At 42.2% G+C, this 25,930-nt stretch overlaps 1 long non-coding RNA gene across 6 annotated transcripts in view; it reads left to right on the top strand.

Moving 5' to 3' along the window:
• Positions 1-25,930, top strand: part of LOC147349486 (uncharacterized) — a 133,860-nt gene that overhangs the window by 79,645 nt on the left and 28,285 nt on the right. Inside the window, exons 1-2 of one of the 6 annotated variants that reach the window (XR_015149853.1) lie at positions 6,461-11,204; positions 24,469-24,708. The exons of 1 other annotated variant lie outside the window; for it this stretch is intronic. This is a non-coding gene — a long non-coding RNA (uncharacterized LOC147349486). Of the gene's footprint in view, positions 1-6,460; positions 11,205-12,388; positions 12,583-24,468; positions 24,709-25,930 lie in introns of those variants that run through there. 4 more of the 6 variants (XR_015149851.1, XR_015149852.1, XR_015149854.1 and 1 more) reach the window with 4 other exon arrangements.

Genomic DNA, 25,930 nt, shown 5'->3' with positions numbered 1-25,930 from the left:
TGAGTAATATTTCATTGTGTATATGTACCACAGCTTTCTTATCCATTCATCTGCTGATGGACATCTAGGTTGCTTCCATGTCCTGGCTATTGTAAACAGTGCTGTGATGAACATTGGGGTACATGTGTCTCTTTCAATTCTGGTTTCCTTGGTGTGTATGCCCAGCAGTGGGATTGCTGGGTCGTATGGCAGTTCTATTTCCAGTTTTTTACGGAATCTCCACACTGTTCTCCATAGTGGCTGAACTAGTTTTCATTCCCACCAACAGTGTAGGAGGGTTCCCTTTTTTCCACACCCTCTCCAGCATCTATTGCTTGTAGACTTTTGGGTAGCAGCCATTCTGACTGGCTTGAAATGGTACCTCATTGTGGTTTTGATTTGCATTTCTCTGATAATGAGTGATGTTGAGCATCTTTTCATGTATTTGTTAGCCATCTGTATGTCTTCTTCGGAGAAATGTCTATTTAGTTCTTTGGCCCATTTTTTGATTGGGTCGTTTATTTTTCTGAAATTGAGCTGCAGGAGTTGCTTGTATATTTTTTAGTTTAATTCTTTGTTGCTCCATTTTTGATGTATAAATAATTATATATAATATACATATGTGTGTGTGTGTGTGTGTGTGTGTCTGCTGCTGCTGCTGCTAAGTCACTTCAGTTGTGTCCGACTCTGTGCAACCCCATAGACGGAAGCCCAGCAGGCTCCCCCCATCCCTGGGATTCTCCAGGAAAGAACACTGGAGTGGGTTGCCATTTCCTTCTCCAATGCCTGAAAGTGAAAAGTGAAAGTGAAGTCGCTCAGTCGTATCCGATTCTTATCGACCCCATGGACTGCAGCCTACCAGGCTCCTCCGTCCATAGGATTTTCCAGGCAAGAGTACTGGAGTGGGGATATATGTGTCTATATATATATAATTTGTTTCAACAAAAGGTCTCATATTTATTACTGAGCCAATTCCTGCCCATTCTTCCTTGGGGAAGTATATGGAAATGTCTTTGAAAGCCTAAAGAAAATAATACACTTCATCAGTAACTTACTAATATAAGTCAGCCCTTAGAGCTGGGCCTTCTCCTCTACCTATGTGCAGGGAGTAGCCTGACGCCACTGGATGTCTGTGAGACAGGGATGAAGACTTTCCTTACTGACTGTGCCCTGCTTAACTGAGCAAACACTGAGCATTTTCCTAACTCTCCCTGACACAAAACATTTGACGATGCTAGTATCCTGTTCTGCCCCACTGCACCCTACCTGTTCCAGACAGGGCCAGGCACTCCCATCCTGTGTATCTTCACAGAGAAGTTCACTCAGCAGTGCAGGCAAGCAGTCTATGGTCTTTAAGGGACCAGCTCCACATCCTTCCTATAGAGCCGGCTTACAGCCTGGCTTTGCGACCTCCACCTCCACTCTGTTCTCCCAGCATCTCCCTCAGTGCTCTCCTCTGGGGATCTGTAAGGGTTCATGGCCTTGGGTGCCTGTGGAAGAAGATGCTGAGATAGCCCAGACCACTGTCCAGAGCCAGGCCTGTCTTCCTTGGAGTGTTTGGGGCAGGAAGGTGTGGGGAAAGTCAGGGTGGGGATCTTGATGGGATGGATGAATCCTGACAGGCTGTGACAGACCAGCCTAATGTGAGCTAGATTTGGTTTCTTTGGTTCCCCTACAACTTGGCCCCTCTGAGGAAAGGCACCAGGAGGGATGTGTCTGTGGGTGACGGAGGGAGTCCTAAGGAGACCTGGAAGTTCGTAACTGCTGGACTGGTGTCAGGCTGAAGTTAGGGCTCTGTTCCAGTGCAGGAGAGAGAATATTTTTCCAAGAAGGGGTTTGGTGGCTCTCTGCCTGGGGACTCTGGGAAAATCTGAGCATAATGTGTGTTCTATATCTAAGGGACAAATCGCTTGACTTGAGATCAGGGTCACAGGGCTGGGGAAACTGGGGTTCCTCAAACGAAGGGGATTGGGGGGTCTTTTGGCTGATGTAGAATGCGCAGGTTGAGAGAACTTGGGATCTCTGAGGCTGAGGAAATCGGGGGTTTCTCATTAAGGAGCTTTAAGTTTCCCTCCTACAGGATAGTTGGGGTCTTGAGGATGAAAGGATTAAGAGTTCCCAGGCTGAGGTCTTTAGGGACTCTGAGATTAGGGGCATTTGGTCTCTCTGCGGGTGCTATTTTTAGGGTGCCTCAGACTGAGCGGAATTGGGGTTACTTCAGATATTTAGGGATCTCAGCACTAGGGCATTTCTTGTTTCTGTGGGTGAAGGGACTTGTAGTCCCTGAAGCAGATGCGCGCTCCCTTCAGGTTAGGACGTGGGTTCCTCAAAGCTGTTGGGATTTGGAGCCTTCCAGCCTGGAATTTGCAGAGAAGGCAATAGCAACCCACTCCAGTACTCTTGCCTGGAAAAATCCCATGGATGGAGGAGCCTGGTAGGCTGCAGTCCATGGGGTCTCTAGGAGTTGGACACGACTCAACGACTTCACTTTCACTTTTCACTTTCATGCATTGGAGAAGGAAATGGGAACCCACTCCAGTGTTCTTGCCTGGAGAATCCGAGGGACGGGGAAGCCTTCTGGGCTGCCGTCTATGGGGTCGCACAGAGTCGGACACGACTGAAGTGACTTAGCAGCAGCAGCCTGGAATTTGAAGACGTCAGGCAAAGGGTTTACGAGGGTTTCGCAGGGCGCGTTCCTGTCAGTCTCTCCGCTGTCCTCCGGCGCTGCCCACCCCTGTCTGGCAAGAGCTCCGCGATAGGCGTCATCCAGTCCTCCCCAGCTGAGGCGAAGCGAAGGACGAGCAGCTGGCTTGTACAGCCGCGTCAAGCACAAGCCACCAATCGGCGTTGCGACCGAAGCAGACCAGCCAATAGGAGCCGGGGAGGTGCGGAGCGCACAGAACGTCCCGCCCCACCGATTGGGTCCCGCGCTTGTCTCCGAGACCTCCAGCGCGCACGCGCATCTTGCCAGGTTTCATAGCTTGTTTTCAGGCTGCTGCTGCTACTACTATAGTGACTATAGTGAAGTCGCTCAGTCGTGTTCTACTCTTTGCGACCCCATGGACTGTAGCCTACCAGGCTCCTCTGTCCATGGGATTTTCCAGTCAATAGTCTTGGAGTGGATTGCCATTTCCTTCTCCAGGGGATCTTCCCAACCCAGGGATCGAACCCGGGCCTCCCGCATTGTAGACAGACGCTTTACCGTCTGCGCCACCCGGGAAGTCGCTTCAATCGTGTGCGACTCTGTGCGACCCCTTAGACGGAAGCCCACCAGCCTCCCCCATCCCTGGGGTTCTCCAGGCAAGAACACCGGAGTGGGTTGCCATTTACTTCTCCGATGCATGAAAGTGAAAAGTGAAAATGAAGTCGCTCAGTCGTGTCCAACCCTTAGCGAGCACATGGACTGCAGCCCACCAGACTCCTCCATCCATGGGATTCTCCAGGCAAAAGTACTGGAGTGGGGTGCCATTGCCCTCTCCGTGTTTTCAGGCAATGCGTTTTAATCTTGCACTTGAAGTGGGCGGTGCTTCCTCGGGGTAGATGTTTTCATCCAGTGCCCTGAATTAGAATCTTGGCTCCAGGAGACTGTAGTCGTGCTCCTGAACTTTCTCCTGGCCCACCTGTGCCCTACCTTGTAAAATCCAGTTTTGGCAAAAACTGTAGGTGATGAGTACTGTTTTATTCAGGCGACAACTGTGTAATTAGCTAAATTATGATGAAACACGAGAGAAACAGCATTTGGTCAAAGATTTAAACGCAATGAATGAAATGGTAAGTATACTGGAAAAAACGTGGAGGATTTTTAACCTCAAAGTAGAAGTGGTACTGATGAGTAATCTGTATGTTTAATGTAGGTATTAAAAGTCTTCAGAAATGAGATATAAATAAAACCCCAAAGCCCTGCCAGTGTTTTCCATAGAACAAGGCATTGAATTGGATCTACAGAGGTGAGTTTGCTTGAGACCTACTGGCTTCAGAAGATAAAATAGGGACACTGTTTCTGGCCCTTACATATCTTTTCTCACAGAAAAATAACATGATTTCCATGTATTGGAAGCAAGATGACTGACTAGAAATTATCAAGTGGGGCTGTTACAGGTAGGGGACCACTTCTAGGGCTTGAAACTGGGCTCTTGTCTAACAGTCGGAAATGAATTGTGCTGACAAAGCAAGGGGTTTTATTGGGAAGTGGCACCTGGATGGAGAGCAGTAGGATAAGGGAACCCCAGAGACCAGCTCTGCCATGTGGCTCGCAGTCTCAAGTTTTATGGTGATGGGATTAGTTTCCGGGTTGTCTTTAGCCAATCATCCTGACTCAGAGTCCTTCCTGGTGGTGCACACCTTGTTCAGCCAAGATGGATGCCAGTGAGAAGGATTCTGGGAGGTGGTCGGACATGTGGTGTCTCCTTTTGACCTTTCCCGAACTCTTCTGGTTGGTAGTGACCTATTAGTTCCCTGTTCCTTACCAGGATGTCCTGTTGTAAATCAACTCATGCAAATGGTTATTATGGTGCCTGGTCAGGGTGGGCGGTTTTAGTCAGCGTGTTTCCCCTGACAGGGCCACAAGTGCTGGTTGGGAGTCTGGATGGAAAGATGTTACCAGGAAAAGTGGGTTTGCCTCTGGGTGGTGTTGAGCCGGAAGATACAACCCAGCCAAAGCTCATGGGAAGGAAAGGTGTATTACTTGCAGAAGTATGGAGAATGCCAGGGAGCTTTCCAGAGCAATGTCTCTCCGAATGGCAAAATTAGGGAAGCTTTAATCTATGGGAACAGGCATGTTGAGGCTTCCATTGTGGTTCAGATGGTAAAGAATCCACCTGCAATGCAGGAGACCGGGGTTTGATCCCTGGGTCGGGAAGATCCCCTGGAGGAGGGCATGGCTATCCACTCCAGTATTCTTGCTTAGAGAATCCCATGGACACAGGAGCCTGGTGGTCCATGGAGTCGCAAGGATTCAGACACGAGTGAGTGACTAAGATTTTCATTTTACCGGCATGTTCATGCAGGGCCTCTGCCCATGGCAGAGTCCAAGCTTCAGTTGATTGAAGTCTTGAGAGTCAGAACCAGTCACCATCAGCATGGGTTACATTCCAGCTGATCTGGTCTTGATATAGGTATAGATATCTGTTCTTCATAATCTTTCCCCTTTTAAGTTATTACAAAATATTGAGTGTAGTTCCCTGTGCTATAGAGTAGTCCTTGTTTATCTGTTTTAATTTTTTAAAATGTTGATTTTATTTGTTTATTTTATTTATATTTTTGCTTGCACTGCGTCTTTGTTGCTGTGCACGGGTTTTCTCTAATTGCAGCGAGTGGGGACTACTCTTCATTTTGTTTTTGTTTTTTTTACTGTTTTTTTTTTAAATTTTTTTTACTCTTCGTTTTGTTTCGAGGATTTCTTACTGCTGTGGCTTCTCTTGTTGTGGAGCACAGGCTTCAGGGCATGCGGGCTTCTGTATTTGCAGCACGTGGACTCAGCAGTTGTGGCTCCCAGGCTCTAGAACAAAGGCTCAATAGTTGAATGAGAAGCCCTCACACTGCAATGAGAAGCCCCTGCTCTCCTCAACTAGAGAAAAGTCCGCGCAGCATGATGACCCAGCCCAGCCAAAAGTAGATAATAAGTAAATAAAATTATAAAACAACAACAACAATAGGAACCCACAAAAGTCAGAGCCGGTATCAGATAGCCTGGTAATTAGGTCTGGTTGTCTCTGGTTTATTGCCCTGCGGCCTTCTTTCTGAAATGCAAAAAGAAAGAAAACTACAAGGGGTGGTCTGCTGTAAAAGTAAGCACCAGGTTGTAAGTAGCATGGAGTTAAAGGAAAATAGGTGGAGGATGTAGCTCATGCAGTTAGGGGACAGAAAAGCAAGTTTATTTGCAGACTACAGATTAGGAACAGTGAAGTAAAATCTAGGAGGGATCAGGGCTGCTCAGTGTTCTCTTTATCTTCTCTGTTCTCAGGAAAGAAAAGAAAATCATTCCTCTTTTTTTCTTTTCACTGTGACATTGATGGACGCAGCTTAGACCAGAAGGAGCAGCCTTCAGGAGCCCAGCTTCATTTTCCCGTTCTTTATAAAAGCACTGTAGCAGAGTTTGAGACACCACCAGGAGAAAAACAGAAGTTTAATAACTTGTATATGTCATGTGTATAAGGGAGCTACCCAGGAAACCTGAGTCACTTCCTGAAATGTCCAAAGCCATCACCTCAAATACCATTTCAGATAAAAATAAAAGAAAGACCTTGGGGAAGGGGGGGGAGCCCATTATGACAGGTTATCATGCAAAACACAGTAAAGAAGCATATGATTGTTGCAGATTTAAATCAGGACCTCTCCATTGATAAGTTCTTTGGGTTTTAATTATCCTTCTATTTCTGGTGCAAAGAGGGTAAGCCCTTAAATATGAGATTTGTCTTTTGTAAATGTCCTTCACAAAAGGTCAATCACTTCTTAGTTTTCTGAGATTCCTGTTTTGTTTTGGTTTTTTTTTTCATTAGACTGAACAATCCTTATACCAGAGAGGCATATTTTGGGGTGGCATATTCTACTCACCTTGACATGGTTATACCCTACTTTGCTTATGCATTCATCTGTTGAAGGATATCCTGTTTTTTTCAAGATTTTAGCTATTATGAATAATGCTGCTGTGCATAATTCCATCCTCGTTTGAATTTGTGATAAATTTTCAAAGCAGTTGAGTCAATATTGAAATCATAATTGTTGGATTACATTGTTTAGCTTTGGAAAACACTGCCCAACTGTGTTATAAAGTGGCTGTACGTACATGCCAGCAGCAGTGAGGGAGACTTCTTTTTCCTCACCCTCCAGCAGTTGATATTGTCATATATATGGAGTTTAGCAGTCCTAAAAGGTGTGGTGTGATATCGCATGATTTTAACTTGTTATTCCTTAATAGTATGATGTTTTTACAATCTAATTCTTGTAAGATATTTACTATCTATATATCTTTTTTGGCCAGGTGTCTGTTCACATCCTTACCGAATTTTTTATGGGGTTGTTTTAGAGGTCTTTATCTGTTTTGAGTCCAGACGCTTTATTAGGTATGTAGTTTACAAATATTTTTCTCCCAGTTCATGGTTTGTTTTTTGACCTTATGAATCAGGTCTTTCAGAGTAGAAATATTTAATTTTATAAAGTCCACAATATTTTTTTCTTTTATGCACTTGCTTTTTGTGGGCTAACCTCAAAGCTCATGATCTGCAGACCAAAGCCAAGGTCATGAAGATTTTCTTCTTTGTTTTTCAGTAATTTTGATAGTTTTGTATTTTAAATATTTTGTATTTTAAATTTGTATTTTATAGTCATTTCATTTCATATGGTTTCCAGTTAATTGTTCTGTAACAATTTTGGAAAAGTCATGGGCTGTTTGGTTCTGTTTCAGTTTGATTTTCCCCAGTTTCATGGAGGCAGCAGAACTGCCCTCAGGGGGCAGGGCCTCCGCTGAAGGCGAGGGTGGCTTGATCTGCGCTTTCCCATTGGCTGGCAGGGAACGTAAGCCCACCTCCTTGAGTCACCCTGGGGATGTGCGTTCTGCCTTTGGACTTGGCTCCTAGCACAGCTGATGGGAGCCCCATCTCCTGAGAACCTGCCCTGGCTTTGGTTTCTGGAACTCGAGGGTGGGGGTGGTCAAGTCCATGCTAATGGGAGCCAGGATCCCTCAGGACCCACCAGGACTTCAGCTTTGGGACATTGTGGGGTCCTGTTCACTCAGACAGGAGCCTGGTCTCCTCAGGACCTGCTGGTAGGTGGTCCTGCTGAAGAAAAAGGTGAAGAAACGTGAGGAAGAGTGGGGGAAAGGTGCCTGTGTGTGGTTGACTGCTGAGGAGTGTCTGTCTTCAGAGGGCCGGGTGGGGAAGGACTTGGTGTGGAGAACCCAGTGTATGGCCAGTTTTGTGTGTGTGGTGTGGGCAAAGTACAGTGCTGCTCTTCAGCACGTGGTGCCCAGTTTTCCCAGCACCGTTTATTGAGGGGACTTTCCTTTCCCTGGTGTATGTCTTTGGCTCCTTAATTCTTGTGAGTTAACAAGAGTACATGCCCTTAGAACTTTTCTGGGCTCTCTATCCTGGGCCTCTGGTCTGTGTGCCTGTTTTTGTGCCAAGTCCACACTTCTTTATGGTGGCTTTGTAATGTAATGTAAAGTCTGGAATTGAGATGCTTCCAGCTTGTTCTCCTTTCTCAGGTTTGCTTTGGCTATTCTGGGTCCTTTGTGGTTCCTCACACATCTTAAGATTGTTCTGTTTCTATGAAAAATGTCATTGGAATTTAGGTTGTTGTTGTTTAGGCGCTCAGCCATGTCCAACTCTTTACAACCTCGTGGCCTGGCCTGCCATGCTCCTCTGTGCATGGGATTTCCCAGGCAAGAACACTGGGGTGGGTTGCCTTGCTCTTCTCCAGGGATATCCCACACCTATCACCCTCCAATTCTGCATGAGCTACACTCTGCATCTATTATCTTTTAATTTTATGCTAGTCACATCCTGATGCTTAACTTTACAGCACTTTATCTGTAAACACCCCTTGTAGTTTGTTTTCCCCTCTTTGCATTAAGGAAAGAAAGCTGTAGTGCAATCCACAAAAGACAATGGACCTAACTACTGGAACAGAATCCCAGACCCAGGTTACCTGAAGCCAGCCTATTGACTGTTTTGAAACAATGCAGAAAGAAAGAATACAGGATCCTTACACCTTTGCTCTTTATCTCCAACCTCTGACTGTGAGCCCCGACTATATCATCTCCTTGATTCCCCATGGCGGGGGCACAGTTCCTGAGGCACGGGCCTACTGTGTTCTTTACTCTGCCAGCTTGGGGATTAAAGCCATCTTTCTATTTCCTCCAAAAAAATTTATTTCCACGAAGGTGTAAGGATCGTGTATTCTTTTTCCTTTTTGCATTGTTTCGAAACAGCCAATAGGTTAGTTCTGAAAAGAAGAAAACTTAGTTATCAATTCAGACTGTAGATTAGGAACAGTTAAAGTAGAAAGGGACTCAAAAGGCAAAAGAGAAAAAGAAAACTCTTATTTCACTGCAATGTAAGCAATATCTTTAAGTTTGCTGTTGTGGGAAATGGCCACAAGGAGGCAGGATTTCTTCATGCCCTACTCCTGTTACTGCAGTAACCAGTGCCTCAGCATTACTCCTAGGTCACGATTGTAAATTAGAGTGGCATGTGCCAGAAGAAACCATCAAAAGTTGTGTCTCATTAATCCTTGGTTTGTTTGTTTGTTTGTTTTTTCATTTAATGTTTACCTTTTTTTGGAGGATAGTTGACCTATGTTTATGTGATTAAAACAAGATATGATATTACTACACTACCTAAGGGGCTTCCGAGGTAGCTCAGATGTTAAAGAATCTGTCTGCAGTGCAGGAGATGCATTTTCCATCCCTGGGTGGGGAAGATACCCCTGGGGAAGGAAATGGCAACCCACTCCATTCTTGCCTGGAGAATTCCATGGACAGAGGAGCCTGGTGTGCTACAGCATATGGGGTCACAAAGAGTAGGACACAACTTAGCGACTAAACAACAACAATCCTGGCCTGGATTCTTACAAAAAACTGTGAATTGGTCTCTTCAGCCTTTGTATGTTCCAGTCCCCCACACTTAGACACCCTTGGAAGCCTCTTCCCACGTGTCATTTTCTGCTCAAATATCTATAATGGTGGGACTCTATTGTCTGCTCTTCAGCATCCCTTAAGGCCCAAATCTGCTCCACTAAGAGTCTGTTATGCTCCAAAAAGCTGGCTCACTCATCATTTGTTAAGTACACATATTGCTTTCTCTTCTTTGGAGCTTTGTTTATGCCTGAAAATGTTCTCTGTTCTGCATTACTACTGTTAAAACCCTTACCTATCCATTTCAAGCTTTAACCATGTTCATAATTCTAATTTCCTCCTACCATCTCCCCACTCACACCAGACGGCTCTTACTTGAGTTCTTTTAACACAGTGCACTCCTTTGACCATTTCCTTCTTGTTTGTCTTTAATTGTATGCTGCCTTCAACCATTTTTCCACTTTCAACTGGATTTTAACCCTACTTTTGAAAGGGGATTACATTGTCCTCAGTTTTGGACCATCCAAACCTTCCATCACAATGCTTTGCAGGTCGTGGACATTCAGCAACCCTCACATTGGAGAGACAGTAACACCAAGTAGGAATGTATAAACTGGAGAGTCAGGTGGACAGGGATTCCAGTCTCAGGGAAATTTCTCAGTAACTGTGAAATTTGGGCAAGGTAGTTAACTTCTTTGAGACTCAGATTCATTTTCTATGGGCATAGTATTGTATCTGATACACAGGAAAATACATGTAGAGTTTAACATTTATTAAGTATCTAACATATGGCAGTGGCAAGTGTTTGTTTCATAGAATTTTTCTTCTGGAATACCTTTAATTCCTTCTAACTAAAGACATTTTAAGTCTCTCTTTTTTAGTCTTACTTATGCTTACAATAATTTGCTAGCAAGGCAAAATTGGCACAAAGAAAGCCATTTTATAGATAGACCTGATATTGTATTTACAATAAGGTCTATGTTTATTTTGAAAATACTATGAAGTAAAAGTCGCTCAGTCATGTCCAACTCTCCAGGCCAGAATACTGGAGTGGGTAGCAGTTCCCTTCTCCAGGGGATCTTCCCAACCTAAGGATCTAACTCAGGTCTCCTGCATTGCAGGAGGATTCTTTACTAGCTGAGCCACCAGGGAAGCCCTGAAAATACTGTAGTACTTGGCAATTAAATAGATTCACGTATATTTATTGAGCACCTGTTTTGCATCACTGTTGTAGGTATTGGGCATACTGCAGTGAATAAGATACAGCCCTTGCTCTCTACTTTCATTCTAATGTGTGAAGTGATTCCATAGACATCTAAGAAACATGGTGAAAAGCTTGTGTAAAAATGGGGCCAAACCTGCTTTTTACAATCCCAAATTCCACTTTTGGGTCATAAAACTCAACTGTTATGGCAGTTTTGGGGGAGTCCAAGAATGGTTACCTGGATTTTTATTAATCTTTTTTCTTTTTCCTTTTGTAAATTGAAGTGTAGTTGATATACATTTGTTACTCAGCCTTACCGCAGTAAAACCAACTACTGACACCTGGCTGTGGTAAAGCAAAGTGCAGCGTTTATTGGAAGGCACCATACAAGGAGTGTGGGACAGCTACTGCTTAAAAAGCCTGCAATCGCCAATGGGCAAGGTGAGGGAGGTAAGCCAAAGGGTACATGACCACCCCATGCACAATTCTCCGACTGGTTAATGGCGAGGTAACAGGGCGCGTCACAGGAGTTAACTTAGAGTTAGGCATTGTCCTTAAGCATCATGGACTCAATGGACAGGAGTCTGAGCAAACTCTGGGAGATAGTGAAGGACAGGGAAGCCTGGTGTGCTGCAGTTCAAGGGGTCACAGAGAGTCAGACTTGACCAAGCCACTGAACAATATTAGGCTCCAGTAGACCTGGAGGCTATGTACTCTGGTCATGAAGTAGTGAACTAGTTAGCATCTTCCACCTGGAGGTTTTAGCATCTGTAAAACTACTCAGGAAATGTACTCAGCTGCTACCATCTAGGCACTTATCAGAGGAGCTAAAGCAGAGGATATGGGTGAGGGAGTCTGTCCCTGGGAAGGCAGCATTTGGTTTCGCTTGGTTACACATTGTATGTTACAGGTGTACAATATCAAGATTCACAATGTTTAAAGGTATACTCCATTTATAGTTGTAAAATATTGGCTATATTCCCCGTGTCTTGTAGCTTATTTTACATAATAGTTTGTACCTCTTAATCTCCTACCCTATAATGCTTCCCTCTCTTCTCACTGGTAACCACTAATTTATTCTCTAGATCTGTGAGCCTGCTTCTCTTTTGTTATATTCAGTAGCTCCTCACATTTTTTAGATTCCATGTACAAGTGATATCATGCAGTATTTGTCCTTGTCGAACTGACTAATTTCACTTAGCATATGCAGGGTGTTTTGTTACCCAGGCTTTTAAAAGCTAGGACTCAAAGAAGCAATGTCGTGGAGGCAAGCTGAATATGTATTTTTCCCTTTGGTCAAAACTAGGTAAATCTTTAAGTCTTTGTGTGTGGCAGCTGGATCTGCGCTTTTTTCCATTTCTATTCAACTAACCTAAAGTAGTTGTCAGGGAGTGAAAGTTGTTCCTTGCTGGCACGTTGACAGGAGCTCCCAAAACACTGACACCCTTCCTTTGCAGCCACTTAGGTGAGTCCTGTCCATAGCACAAGGGTGCTTAGTCCTCTGCGCCATCCGCTTCCTGGGAGTCCAGGTCGAATATGGGGGGCGGGGCCGCCCAGGTCGGGAGGAGCCGGGGGCGTGGAGGGCGTGGTTGGGGCGGAGCGCGGGGCGTAGAGGGCGTGACCTGAGTGTGGTGTGGGTGTAGTGGGCGTGGCCAGGGTGGAGCATGGGACGTAGAAGACCTGGCCCGGGCGGGGCGAGCCGCAGTCTGAGTGCTCCCTGGAGCCTGCAGAGTCTTACTCCGTAGAGGGTCGCCGTGAAGATTTTGAGGAGCCCGAGCCGTCGGCTGGCTCAGCATAAGCCCAGGCCGCCGCCGCAGCTCGAGTCCAGGTAAACGCGAGGGGAGGTCCCGCATCCAGGTGCTTGCGAGGGGGTTGCACTCCCCGGGCCGCAGCCTCTGCGCGCCTCCTACACCCTCCCGCGCTGGGGTCCTTGGCTTTCGGAGCTTCAGGCCGTAGTAGCCTGCCGCAGCTCCATCCGGACCTTGGTGTCGGCCCCCTCCCGGGACTCCTGCGTGCTCCGCGGCGCCCGAAAGCGGCCAAAGCGCCCCTGAGGCAGCCCCCTGCTGCAGATCTCCCACCTGAGCCAGGAGGCAAGCACAGAGGAGGGAGAGAGAGAGAGTCATAGTGGCATCACCTGGGCGCCCACCTTCCGCCCTGGGAGAGGCGTTCCGTGCCGCACCCCTCCTGGCCACCAGCTAACTCGCAGAGGAAGGGGAATGGATGCTGTTTGAGTATTTTCAGCTGTCTGCAAAGCTGGTAGATGCTGTTGTTACCTGCCAAGTCGAAGGGTATTCACTTCCAGCAAGACATTAATTAAATCTGTTCTCTGGCTATGAGCGTGTTTTTTTGTTGTTGTTAAAGTTTTAATTTTGGCCATGCAGCGCAGCTTGTGGGATCTTCTGCTCCCCAACCAGAGATTGAACCCTGGCTTCTGGCAGTGAAAGCACTCAGTCCTAACCACGGGACTACCAGGAAATTCCGTCACCTCCCTCTGCTTTTTTTTTTTTTTAAGAGTTAGATCATTTGCAGTGAACTTTGAGTGATGGTTTTAGTTATTGAATTAGGGTGGAATTAGTGGTGATGGGGAAAGAGTTCGCAGGGTGAAAAAATAGGAATACTAATAATAATAGAAAAAGAGGAGGAGGAGAAGAAATAACTTTTCTTTGCTGTTCATTACTTGCCAGGCACAGTTTTAAGCTCTTCTATTGATTCGTTTACTTGGATGGTAAGGATGGGAGTTTACTGAACTCCAAGATGGGCTGAAACACAAGTTGTGAGAATTGAGACATCTGGGAGGAGGGATGGAGATGAGTCATAGTGAAACAGGGGGATAAATGGTGAACCAGGGAAAAGAAGGAAATCAGTAGAGTGGAAATTTGAAAAAAGTTCTCGGGGTTGGGAATGGGGGTAAAACATTCAGAGTACATGGAGTAGCTGATTTGAACTTTGAGATTTCTGTTGTCAGGGGTAATTGGAGGATAAGAAAAGAAAGAAAAGATTTGAAGGGGGGGTTGTATTCAGTGATAGTAAAGCTGGAAAACCACAGGAGAAAACTGCTAAGATGCAGAGGAGAGGAAGATGGATCAGGCAATGCAGATAGGTTTGAGGGGATGTCACTGCTGCTGCTGCTGCTGCTGCTGCTAAGTTGCTTCAGTCGTGTCCGACTCTATGTGACCCCATAGACCGCAGCGCACTAGGCTGCCCCGTCCCTGGGATTCTCCAGGCATAACACTGGAGTGGGTTGCCATTTCCTTCTCCAATGTGTGAAAGTGAAAAGTGAAAGTGAAGTCGCTCAGTCGTGTCCGACTCTTAGCGACCCCATGGACTGCAGCCCACCAGGCTCCTCCGTCCGTGGGATTTTCCAGGCAAGAGTACTGGAGTGGGGTGCCATTGCCTTCTCCGGGGGGATGTCACTAATGGAAAACAAATTCAGAACATGGACTCTGTAGGGGGCAAACTAGGCAGACATCATGAAAGTCTGTCTACTGACCTGGCTTGGATGGAGCTCTGGCAGAACCACTGTAAGTGTTCCTAAGCCAGGGTAGAGTTGAGCTGTGGTTGGCTGGTGGGTGGGAGAGTTGGTTGACAATCAGACAGGGAGGAGACATATAGGTGGGTTTGATTTATCTGCTTTTAACCCCTTGCTAGTTGTAAATGAGAGACCAGCTATAAGTGTGTGAAATGAGTATTAATTAACAGCAGGTAGCTCTGACTCTTATTTTCTTAAACTGAGAGCATCAAAAGTCCTTTTGCAATGACCTGCATTATCCCCAGGAAGCTCCATAACTCATGTCCCCAAGCCTTGCTCCTTGTGCCAGGAGATTTAGTGGGGCTGACTGGCAAGCCCCTCAGGAAAGCCTATGGAGTTCAGCACTGACACTGCATTTGGTGCCACTTTTTAAGCCATTTCACTGTGTGTAAAGGTCCATTCATTTACTCTAATGTGTACTTTCCAAAGCTTTTATGAGGTGGTCTCTTGAGCTTTCCTATTCGTCCAGGAGTTGATGCAAAGTAGTTTGGAATAGATCCAAAAATCAGTAAGTGGAAGAAACTTCATAGCTGTCATATTTTTTTTTTTTTTTACAATCTTTTATTTTAAATTGGAGGATGATTACTTTATAATCCTGCAACGGTTTCTGCCAAACATCAACATGAATCCTCCATAGGTATACATATGCCCCCTCCCTCTTAAAAACCTCCCTCCCCATCCCACCCCTCTAGGTGTCACGGATTGGGTTCCCTGTGTCATACAGTGAATTCCCACTGGCTGTCTATTTTACATATATGCAATGCTACTCTCTCAATTCTTCCCACCCTCTCCTTCCCCAACTGTGTCCACAAGTCTGTTGTCTATGTCTGCACTGCTGCCCTGCAAATAAATTCATCAGTACCATCTCTCTAGATTCCTATATGTGCGTTAATATACATTATTTGTCTTTCTCTTTCTGATATACTTCACTTTGTATGATAGGCTTTAGGTTCGTCCACCTCATTAGAACTGACTCAAATGCATTCATTTTTATAGCTGAGTAATATTGTGTTGTATATTTGTATTACCACTTCTTTATCCATTCATCTGTTGGTGGACATGTCCTAGCTATTGGACATACTACAGGACAAGCTTCCATGTCCTAGCTATTTTAAATAGTGCTGCAGTGAACACAGAGGTACATATCTTTTTCAGTTATGGTCTCCTCAGAATATATGTCCAGTAGTGGAATAGCTGGGTCATATGGTAGTTTTATTCCTAGGTTTTTAAGGAATCTCCATACTGTTCTCCATAGTGGTTGTATCAGTCTGCATTTCCACCGAGAGGGTGAGAGTGTTCCCCCTTTTCCACACCCTCTCTGGCATTTATTGTTTGTGGACTTTTTGATGATGGCCATTCTGACCAGTGTGAGATGGTACCTCATTGAGTTTGGATTTGCATTTCTCTAATAATGAGCAATGTTGAGCATCTTTTCATGTGTTGATTAGCTATCTGTATATATTCTTTGGAGAAATGTCTATTTAGGTCTTCTGTCCACATTTTGATTGGGTTGTTTGTTTTTCTGGTATTGAGCTTCATGTGCTACTTGTATAGTTTGGAGGTCAGTTCTTTGTCAGTTGTTTCATTTGCTGTTATTTTCTCCAATTCTGAGGGTTGTCTTTTCACCTTGCTTATAGTTTCCTTTGTTGTGCAAAAGCTTTTAAGTTTAATTAGGTCCCATTTGTTTATTTTTGTTTTTATTTCCATTACTCTAGAAGGTGGGTCATAGAGGATCTTGCTATGGTTTATGTCAAAGACTGTTGTGTCTATGTTATCCTCCAAGAGTCTTATAGTTTCTGGTCTTACATTTAGGTCTTTAATCCATTTGGCATTTATTTTTGTTTACTTTGTTTGTTTTTGTTTGGTGTTTATGGTGTTAGGAAGTATTCTAATTTCATTCTTTCACACTAGCTGCCCAGTTTCCCCAGCACCACTCACTGAAGACACTGTCTTTTCTCTATTGTATATTTTTGTCTTCTTTGTCAAAGATAAGGTGCCTGTAGGTGGGTGGATTTATCTCTAGGCTTTCTATTTTGTTTCACTGGTCTATATTTCTATTGTGCCAGTACTGTACTGTCTTGATGACTGGAGCTTTGTAGTGAAGTCTGAAGTTAGGTTAATTTCTCCAGCTCCATTCTTCTTTCTCAAGATTGCTTTGTCTATTCAGGGTCTTGTGTTTCCATACAGATTGTGATATTATTTACTCTAGCTCTGTGAAAAAAATACCATGGGTACTTTGACAGGGATTGCATTGAATCTATAGATTGCTTTGGGTAGGATAGTCATTTTCACAATATTTATTCTTCAGCCCAACAACATGGTATATCTCTCCATTTGTTTGTCTTGTCTTTGATTTCTTTAATCAGTGTCTGAGTTTTCTGCATACAGGTCTTTAGGTAAGTTTACTCCTAAGTATTTTTTAAATTAAATAATTTTAAAATGAAACAAAGATGAATATTTGTAATGAAAAAAGGAACAATTCACAAATAAGGTATTCATCATAAACCATCAGACAGCTAACAACAAAGAAACGAGGATACACAAAGCAAAAATCAGAAGAAATATAAGTGAAAAGAAAAAAATATACAATCATAGGCATATTATCATTTTGCTGAGAATATTTTATCAAGTGCAGAAAAAAGTAAGCATCTTGAATGATGTCATTAATAATTTAAATATAATGATTTCTATTTATATTAATCTTATATCCTACACAAATAAATTTCCAATTTTGTATCTCGTACGTTGTTATTAGGTGTTCATAGGGCATTTTGAAAAACTAGCAAAAATAAGCTGACTAAATTTGAAAATGTGAAATTCTTTTTTTTTGTAATTCATTTATGCCAGTACACTTATTATTGGTTTTGAAATTTCCATTATATGTTACTGTAAAATATTGACTACAGTTCCCTGTGCTATACAGTTAACCTTGGTTGCTTGTTACATATCTATTTTTTAATAGAAATCGAGCATTCTATTCATAGTCAAAGAAGTGGAATCAAAATGTCATAAATTTTTTAGTTAGGCAAAAGTTCATAAAATTTCTAAATATATATATTATGCATATTATTAATATGTATACAAGGGCTTTTCTATGCTTGATAAAGTCTTGAGAAAGAACATCAAAAAGAGGAGATGGAAAAATTGGAAAACATAAAGTGAATGAAATAGGAGCACTGAATATGAAATAGAAAAAGTAAAACAAACTAGATAAAAGTAAAAGATCCTGATATAATCCAGTGGCTTTTAAACATGGCTGCTCATTAAAAATATATCTGGAGCTCTGCTGAAAAAAAAGCAGTATATGGGCATTTGTATTTTTCAAAAAATCCCAAGATAATTCTGATATGCATATGGATTTTAAAAAGTGATTACAGGTTTTTCTATTAAATGGTAGTTTTGGTGATACAGAATTCTGTTATTTTTCTGTTCACCAATCCTGATACAGTGGTATTAAGTGAGTGATCACGATGATGTGATCACTCACCTAGAGCCAGACATCCTGGAATGTGAAGTCAAGTGGGCCTTAGGAAGCATCACAATGAACAAAGCTAGTGGAGGTGATGGAATTCCAGTTGAGCTATTCCAAATCCTGAAAGATGATGCTGTGAAAGTGCTGCACTCAATATGCCAGCAAAATTTGGAAAACTCAGCAGTGGCCACAGGACTGGAAAAGGTCAGTTTTCATTCCAATCCCAAAGAAAGGCAATGCCAAAGAATGCTCAAACTACTGCACAATTGCACTCATCTCACACACTAGTAAAGTAATGCTCAAAGTTCTCCAAGCCAGGCTTCAGTAATATGTGAACCGTGAACTTCCAGATGTTCAAACTGGTTTTAGAAAAGGCAGAGGAACCAGAGATCAAATTGCCAACATCCACTGGATCATAGAAAAAGCAAGAGAGTTCCAGAAAAACATCTATTTCTGCTTTATTGACTATGCCAAAGCCTTTGACTGTGTGGATCACAATCAACTGTGGAAAATTCTGAAACAGATGGGAATACCAGACCACCTGACCTGCCTCTTGAGAAACCTGTATGCAGGTCAGGAAGCAACAGTTAGAACTGGACAAGGAACAACAGACTTGTTCCAAATAGGAAAAGGAGTACGTCAAGGCTGTATATTGTCACCCTGCTTATTTAACTTATATGCTGAGTACATCATGAGAAATGCTGGGCTGGAAGAAGCACAAGCTGGAATCAAGATTGCCAGGAGAAATATCAATAACCTCAGATATGCAGATGACACCACCCTTATGGCAGAAAGTGAAGAGGAACTCAAAAGCCTCTTGATGAAAGTGAAAGAGGAGAGTGAAAAAGTTGGCTTAAAGCTCAGCATTCAGAAAACGAAGATCATGGCATCTGGTCCCATCACTTCATGGGAAATAGATGGGGAAACAGTGGAAACAGTGTCAGACTTTATTTTGGGGGGCTCCAAAATCACTGCAGATGGTGACTGCAGCCATGAAATTAAAAGACTCTTACTCCTTGGAAGGAAAGTTATGACCAACCTAGATAGCATATTCAAGAGCACAGACATTACTTTGCCAACAAAGGTCCATATAGTCAAGGCTATGGTTTTTCTTGTGGTCATGTATGGATGTGAGAGTTGGACTGTGAAGAAGGCTGAGCGCCGAAGAATTGATGCTTTTGAACTGTGGTGTTGGAGAAGACTCTTGAGAGTCCCTTGGACTGCAAGGAGATCCAACAAGTCCATTCTTTAGGAGATCAGCCCTGGGATTTCTTTGGAAGGAATGATGCTAAAGCTGAAACTCCAGTACTTTGGCCACCTCATGCAAAGAGTTGACTCATTGGAGAAGACTCTGATGCTGGGAGGGATTGGGGGCAGGAGGAGAAGGGGACAACAGAGGATAAGATGGCTGGATGGCATCACTGACTCGATGGACGTGAGTCTGGGTGAACTCCGGGAGTTGGTGATGGACAGGGAGGCCTGGTGTGCTGCGATTCATGGGGTCGCAAAGAGTCGGACACGACTGAGCGACTGAACTGAACTGAAGACTGGAGTGTCTGTTTCCCCCGTCCTGTGGAAGTCATGTAATCAAATCCTGCTGGCCTTCAAGGTCAGATTCCCTGGGGATTCCCAGTCCCTTTGTCCGATCATTAGGCTGGGAAGCCTGACCTGGGGTTCAGAACCTTCCCAACAGTGGGAGAACTTCTTTGGTATTATTGTTCTCCAGTTTGTGATTCACCCACCCTGCGGGTATAGGACTTGATTTTATTGTGATTGTGCCCTTCCTACCATCTTGCTGTGGCTTCCTCTTTGTCTTTGGACGTGGAGTATCTTTTTTTTTTTGATAGGTTCCAGTGTCCTCCTGTGGATGGTTGGTCAACAGCTAGTTGCGATTTTGGTGCTCTTGCAGGAGGAGAGTGCAAGTCCTACTCTGCCATCTTGAACTGGAAGTCTCCTCCTAAGAGTTGTATTCTTTTTGTAGCAATGGTGAATGGGATTGTTTCCTTAATTTCTTTTTCTGATTGTTCATTGTTAGTGTATAGGAATGCAAGGAGTTTCTGTATATTAATTTTATATGTGACTTTACTGTATTCATTAATCAGTGCTAGTAATTTTCTGGTGGTATCTTTAGGGTTTTCCATGTAAAGCATCACGTCATCTATGAACAGTGAGAGTTCTACTTCTTTTCCAATCTTGATTCCTTTTATTTGAATACTAGTGGCGAGAATGGGCACCATTGTTTTGTTCCTGGTTTTAGAGAAAATTCTTGCTGTGTTTCATTTTTATTTCAAGAGTAAGTAAAAAAAAGCACAATGGAGCAAAATATCCTAATATTGATGGCCTCATTTTAACAGCAGAGACATGAAAAGAGGGCTTTCACCATTGAGAATAATGTTCGCTGTGGATAGACCATATATGGCCATTGTTTTGTTGAGGTATATTCCTTCTGTGCCTACCTTCCGGAGAGTTTTTTTTTTTTTTTTTTTTAATCATAAATGGGTGTTTGTCAAAAGCTTTTTCTGCATCTATTGAGATGATCATATGGTTTTTATCTTTCAATGTGTTAATATGGTGTATCACATTGATTGATTTGCGTATATTAAAAAATCCTTGCATCCTGGGATAAACCCCACTTGATCATGATGTATGATCCTTTTAATGTGTTGTTGGATTCTGTTTGCTGGAATTTTGTTGAGGATTTTTGCATCTATGTTCAGTGATACTGGCCTGTAACTTTCTTTTTTTGTGGTATATTCCAGTTTTGGTATCATAGATTGAGTTTGGGAGTTTTCCTTCCTCTGCGATTTTCTGGAAGAGTTTGAGCAGGATAGGTGCTAGCTCTTCTCTAAACTTTCAGTAGAATTCGCCTGTGAAGCCGGCTGGCCCTGGCCTGCTGTGTGTTGGAAGATTTTTTTATTATAGTTTCAATTTTCATATTTGTGACTGGTATGTTCCTATTTTCTATTTCTTCCTGATTCAGTTTTGGAAGGTAAAACATTTGTAAGAATTTGTCTCTTTCCAGTTTGTCTATTTTATTGGCATATAGTCGCTCATAGTATCTTATTGATCCTTTGTATTTCTGTTATCTTTTGTAACTTCTCCTTTTACATTTCTACTTTCTCTAACTTCTCCTTTCTCCATTTTATTGATCTGCATCTTCTCCCTCTCCCCCCCACTTTTTTTCTTGATGAGTCTAGCTAACAGTTTGTCAATTTTGTTTATCTTCTCAAAGCACCAGCTTTTAGTTTTATTGATCTTTGCTGTTGTCTCCATTTCTTTTTCATTTATTTCTGCTTTGATCTGTATGATTTCTTTCCTTCTAACTTTGGGTTTTTTTGTTTGTTTTCTAAGTGCTTTAGGTGTAAGATGAAATTGTTTATTTGGTAGTCTTTCTTGTTTCTTGAGATAGGTTTGTATTGCTATAACCTTCCCTCATAGTATTGCTTTTACTGCATCCCATAGGTTTTGCATTGTTGTGTTTTCATTGTTAATTGTTTCTATGCATATTTATGTTTCCTTTTTGATTTCTTCAGTAGTCTGTTGGTTATTGAGAAGCATGTTGTTTAACTTCCATGTGTATGTGTTTTTTTAATAATTTTTTTTTTCTGTAGTTGATGTCTAATCATATTGTTGTGGTCAGAGAAGATGCTGGAAATTATTTCAGTTTTTAAAAATTTACCATGGCTTGATTTATGGCCCAGTATCTGATCTATCCTGGAGAATGTTCCATGTGCACTTAAGAAAAAAGTGAAATCTATTGTTTTTGGATGAAAACAAATATTGATTTGTGTATATCTATTAGGTCCAACTAGTCCAGTGTATCATTTAAAGCCTGGTTTCCTTATTTTCTGTCTGGATAATCTGTCCATTGGTGTGAGTGGGGTGTTCAAGTCCCCCCTATTATTGTGTTACTGTTGATTTCCCCTTTCATAGTTGTTAGCATATTGAGATGCTCTTATGTTGGGTGTATATATATTTATAATGGCTTTGTGTCTTGTAACGGTCTTTCAATTTTTTTATCTGAGATGAAATTGCTAATCTTTCTTTTGATTTCCATTTGCATGGAATATCTTTTTCCAGCCCCTCACTTTCATTCTGTATACATCCCTGGGTCTCAGGTGGGTTTCTTGTAAACAACATATATAGGGGTCTTGTTTTGTATACATTCAGCCAGTCTGTGCCTTTTGGTTGAAGCATTTAGCTCTTTACATTTGCAGTGATTATTGGTATGTATGATGCTGTTACCGCTTACTGTATCATTTTGGATTTGTTTTTGTAGGCCTCTGTTTTTGTGTGTTTCCTGTCTAGAGAAGTTCTTTAGCATTTGTTGAAGAGCTGGTTTGGTTATGCTGAATTCTGTTAGCTTTTGCTTGTCTGTAAAGCTTTTGATTTTCCTTTGAATCTGAATCCAGATCCTTGCTGGAAAAAGTAATCTTGGTTGTAGGTTTTACCCTTTCATCACTTTAAGTATGTTCTGCCATTCCCTTCTAGCCTGTAGAGTTTCTGTTGAAAGATCAGCTGGTAGCCTTTGGGGCTTGTGTTCCCTTGTATGTTATTTGTTTCTTTTCCTTTGCTGCTTTTAATATTTTTCTTTGTATTTCATTTTTCTTAGTTTGATATGTGTCTTGGCATGTTTCTCCTTGGGTTTATCCTGTATGGGGACTCCTGGGCTTTGTGGACTTGGGTAGCTATTTCCCTTCCCATTTTAGGGAAGTTTTCAACTATAATCTCCTCAAATATTTTCTCATGGCCTTTCCTTTTGTCCTTCTCTTCTGGGACCCTTATGACTCGAATGTTGTTATGTTTAATGTTGTCCTGTAGGTCTCCGAGAGTGTCCTCATTGTTTTTTATTCTTTTTTGTTTATTGTGCTCTGTTTCAGTTATTTCCACCATTCTGTCTTCCAGCTCACTTATGCGTTCTTTTGCCTCATTTACTCTTCTGTTGGTTTCCTCCAGTGAATTTTTTCCCTTAATTTACTTGTGTTTAGTTGAAGGATAATTGCTTTACGATATTGTGTTGTTTCTGCCATAGATTAACATGAATCAGCCATAGGTAAACATATGTACCCTTCTGCTTAAAAACCCCCCTCCCACCCCTCACCCCATCCCACTCCTCTAGGCTGTCATAGAGCCCTGGTTTGAATTTCTTGAGTCATACAGCAAATTCCCACTGGCTGTCTATTTTACATATAATAGTGTGTATGTTTCCACACTACTCTCTCCATTCATTCCACCCTTTCCTTTCCCATGCCCCCGTGTCTATAAGTCTGTTCTGTATGTCTTTGTCTCCATTGCTGACCTGCAAATAGGTTCTTCAGTATCATCTTTCTAGATTCCCTATACATGTGTTAATATACAGTATTTATTTTTCTCTTTCTTACTTTACTTAGTATAATAGGCTCTAGGTTCATCCACTTCATTAGCACTGACACAAATGCATTCCTTTTTTATGGCTGAGTAATATCCATTGTACACATGTATCACAACTTCTTTATCCATTCCTCTGTTGATGGATGTTTAGGTTGATTCCATGTCCTAGCTGTTGTAAATAGTCCTGCAATGAACACTCGAGTACATGTGTCTTTTTCAACCATGGTTCCTTCAGTGTATTTTTTATTTCAGTTGTTGCATTGTTGATTGTTTATTCTTTAATTCTTCAAACTCCTTGTTAAACATTTCTTGCATCTTCTCTATCCGTGCCTCCATTTTCTTTCCAAGATTTTGGGTCATCTTTGTTTTCATTCCTCTGAATTCTTTTTCTGGGAGATTGCCTATTTCCTGTTGGGTTGGAGAAGGGTTCTTTATTTCTCAGTGCTTCCATTTGTTAGTTTCCAATTGAAAGCAGAAAAGAGACAAATATAATCACTGATCATTGATGAGAGTCTTTCCCAAACTCACTTTATTTGAAATTTCTGGTACCATCACCACTAGGATCATCCTCACCATTAAGATTAAAAAATCTCTTTCAGATAAATTTTCCCAAGATCATGTCATGGTGTTATCTCCTAATTCATGTGTTCACAAACATCTTTTGCGTTGAAAAGAGAAAGTGCCAGGCTAATCAATATTGCATTCATTATGCAAATAAAAGTTTTATAGAGATAAGGTTGTATGGAGATGAAATTAACTGTGACAGTTCAGGAGGAGTTTTACAGGAAAAGAAGATTAACATGTTAGGTCTTCAGTGGCTGTCCTCACTGATGTGTATAATGTTGGGCAAAATGAAATCCCTATGTGCCCAAGCTCAGTGGAGGAATGTTTATTGAGCCATAGAAATTTGAGTAGGGCATGTCTCTCTAGTTTATGACAGCCCATTTTCTTTTCTCCGTGTGAGGATGAATGGGTTCGTTCTTGTCTAATAATTGTTCTTTTTGATTGTTTTATTATTTATTTTTTGTATACTTGTTAAGAAACTTGTATAGAAAAAATGTGTTACCTGTTCTAAAGTAAGTTGCTATTATTCTTCAGGCCAGAGTAGACTATAACATTTTATTTTTTTCAGATATTTATGTGTATGAGAAAAGGGATGATTTTATGTAGAGGGAGACCAGATCAAACTTAATTTACTGGATTCTTCTACAGAGGTTAAGATGTGCAATCTTTTACTGCCCACAAGTTCTATTTTCAAGCTTGATTTCCTTTTGAATGATTTTTGCAATGATAATACAGAAAAGTTATTTTGTGTATTCACTTTTTTCTTCTTTTACTCAAAGGAAACAGATGTCTAACAAAAGTGAGTTAAAGCTGACCTACAGTGCAAAAAATAGCACTTAGCACAGCAAAGGGAACATTGGAAACAGAAGGAAGAGGAGAGGAAAAAGGATGATGAGGAGTGGAAAATGAAGGAAAAGGAGTTGAGAAAGAAGGAAGAGGAGTTGAAAAAGAAGAAAGAGGAGTAGATAAAGATGAGAGAGGAGAGGCAAAAGAAGAAAGAGGAGAGAGAAATGAAAGACGTAAGTACCGGGTGCTGCAGTGTGGTAGGGGGAAAGGAAAACCACTTGATTCCGAGAGGCTGGTCAAATGGATAAAGAGAAGCCTGTAGAAGAATGCCTTTACGATACCTGAATAAAATGAGTGATGTCTAACATACTCACAGTAGTAAGGGCATTGCCATCTGCTGTGTACTGGTCAGGTACCACATAAATGGTAGATAACCTTTGGTCTAAAGGTCCCCAGCCCCAGGTTTACCCCAACCCCAGACTTCAACAGAACTCTGAAAATGGTCTGTGATATCTCTACCTTTCACCGTCTCAGATCCCTATGCTTGACTTGGGAATAGCAGTGTGCAGTCATGAGGTTTAAAGAAGTTAGTCTTATAAAACACTCAACAATACCTGGGATATAGTTGCTCCTTAATAAGTGTAAAGAATCTGCCTGCAGTGTGGGAGACATGAGCTCAATCCCTGGGTCAGGAAGATCCCCTGGAGGAGGAAATGGCAACCCACTCCAGTATTCTTGACTGGAAAATCCCACGGACTGGGGAGCCTGGCCAGCTACAGTCAATGGTGTCGAAAAGAGACATGCCTGAAGTGACTAATACTAGTAAGTGTTAGTGTCATGGGAAGGTTTTAGAAAAACGACTGGCCAGAACATTTTAGGAGGAAAACAGAAAATGATTCAGGGGACTACCATGATTTCCTGAGGGTATATTTGTCAGAGTAAATAAGAAGTCTGGGTCTGCTGAAGGGAGAGCTCTATGTCTCTCCCTTAGTGAGAGTGGGGATAGTATAGCAGAGCCTGCCATAGGAGACATGACATCTAGAAGAAATGTTAGTGATCTTCCTTTGAGGCCCCTCTTCATGCCAGCAAGGCAGCAGAGACCCAGAGTGGAAGTGGAGCTTGTCTGCCTGCGAGACCTGAAATCCAGGACTCTGCTTTTTTTTTTTTTCCCTCATCTTTAGACAATTTAATAAGCACACTATAATGGAAAAGTTATTCTTTCTAAATCTTCTCTCAATTGCTCTCACTATTTCTAAAGAAATTATAAAGTATATTCTTTTTCTGTTATATTCTAAAATATTTTTTAAAATTTTTTATTGAAATACGGTTGTTTTATAATGTTGTGCCAATCTCTGCTGTACAGCAAAGTGACTAGCTGTACACATATAGACATTCTTTTGTATATTGTTTTTCATTATGGTTTATCACAGGATTTGCATTATAGTTCCCTGTGCT

Source organism: Bos grunniens, chromosome 21, assembly GCF_055505025.1.
Source record: "Bos grunniens cultivar Pamir isolate PY7600 chromosome 21, Bosgru_T2T1.0, whole genome shotgun sequence".
Lineage (NCBI taxonomy): Eukaryota > Metazoa > Chordata > Mammalia > Artiodactyla > Bovidae > Bos > Bos grunniens.
This window is presented reverse-complemented; position numbering and strand designations above follow the sequence as displayed.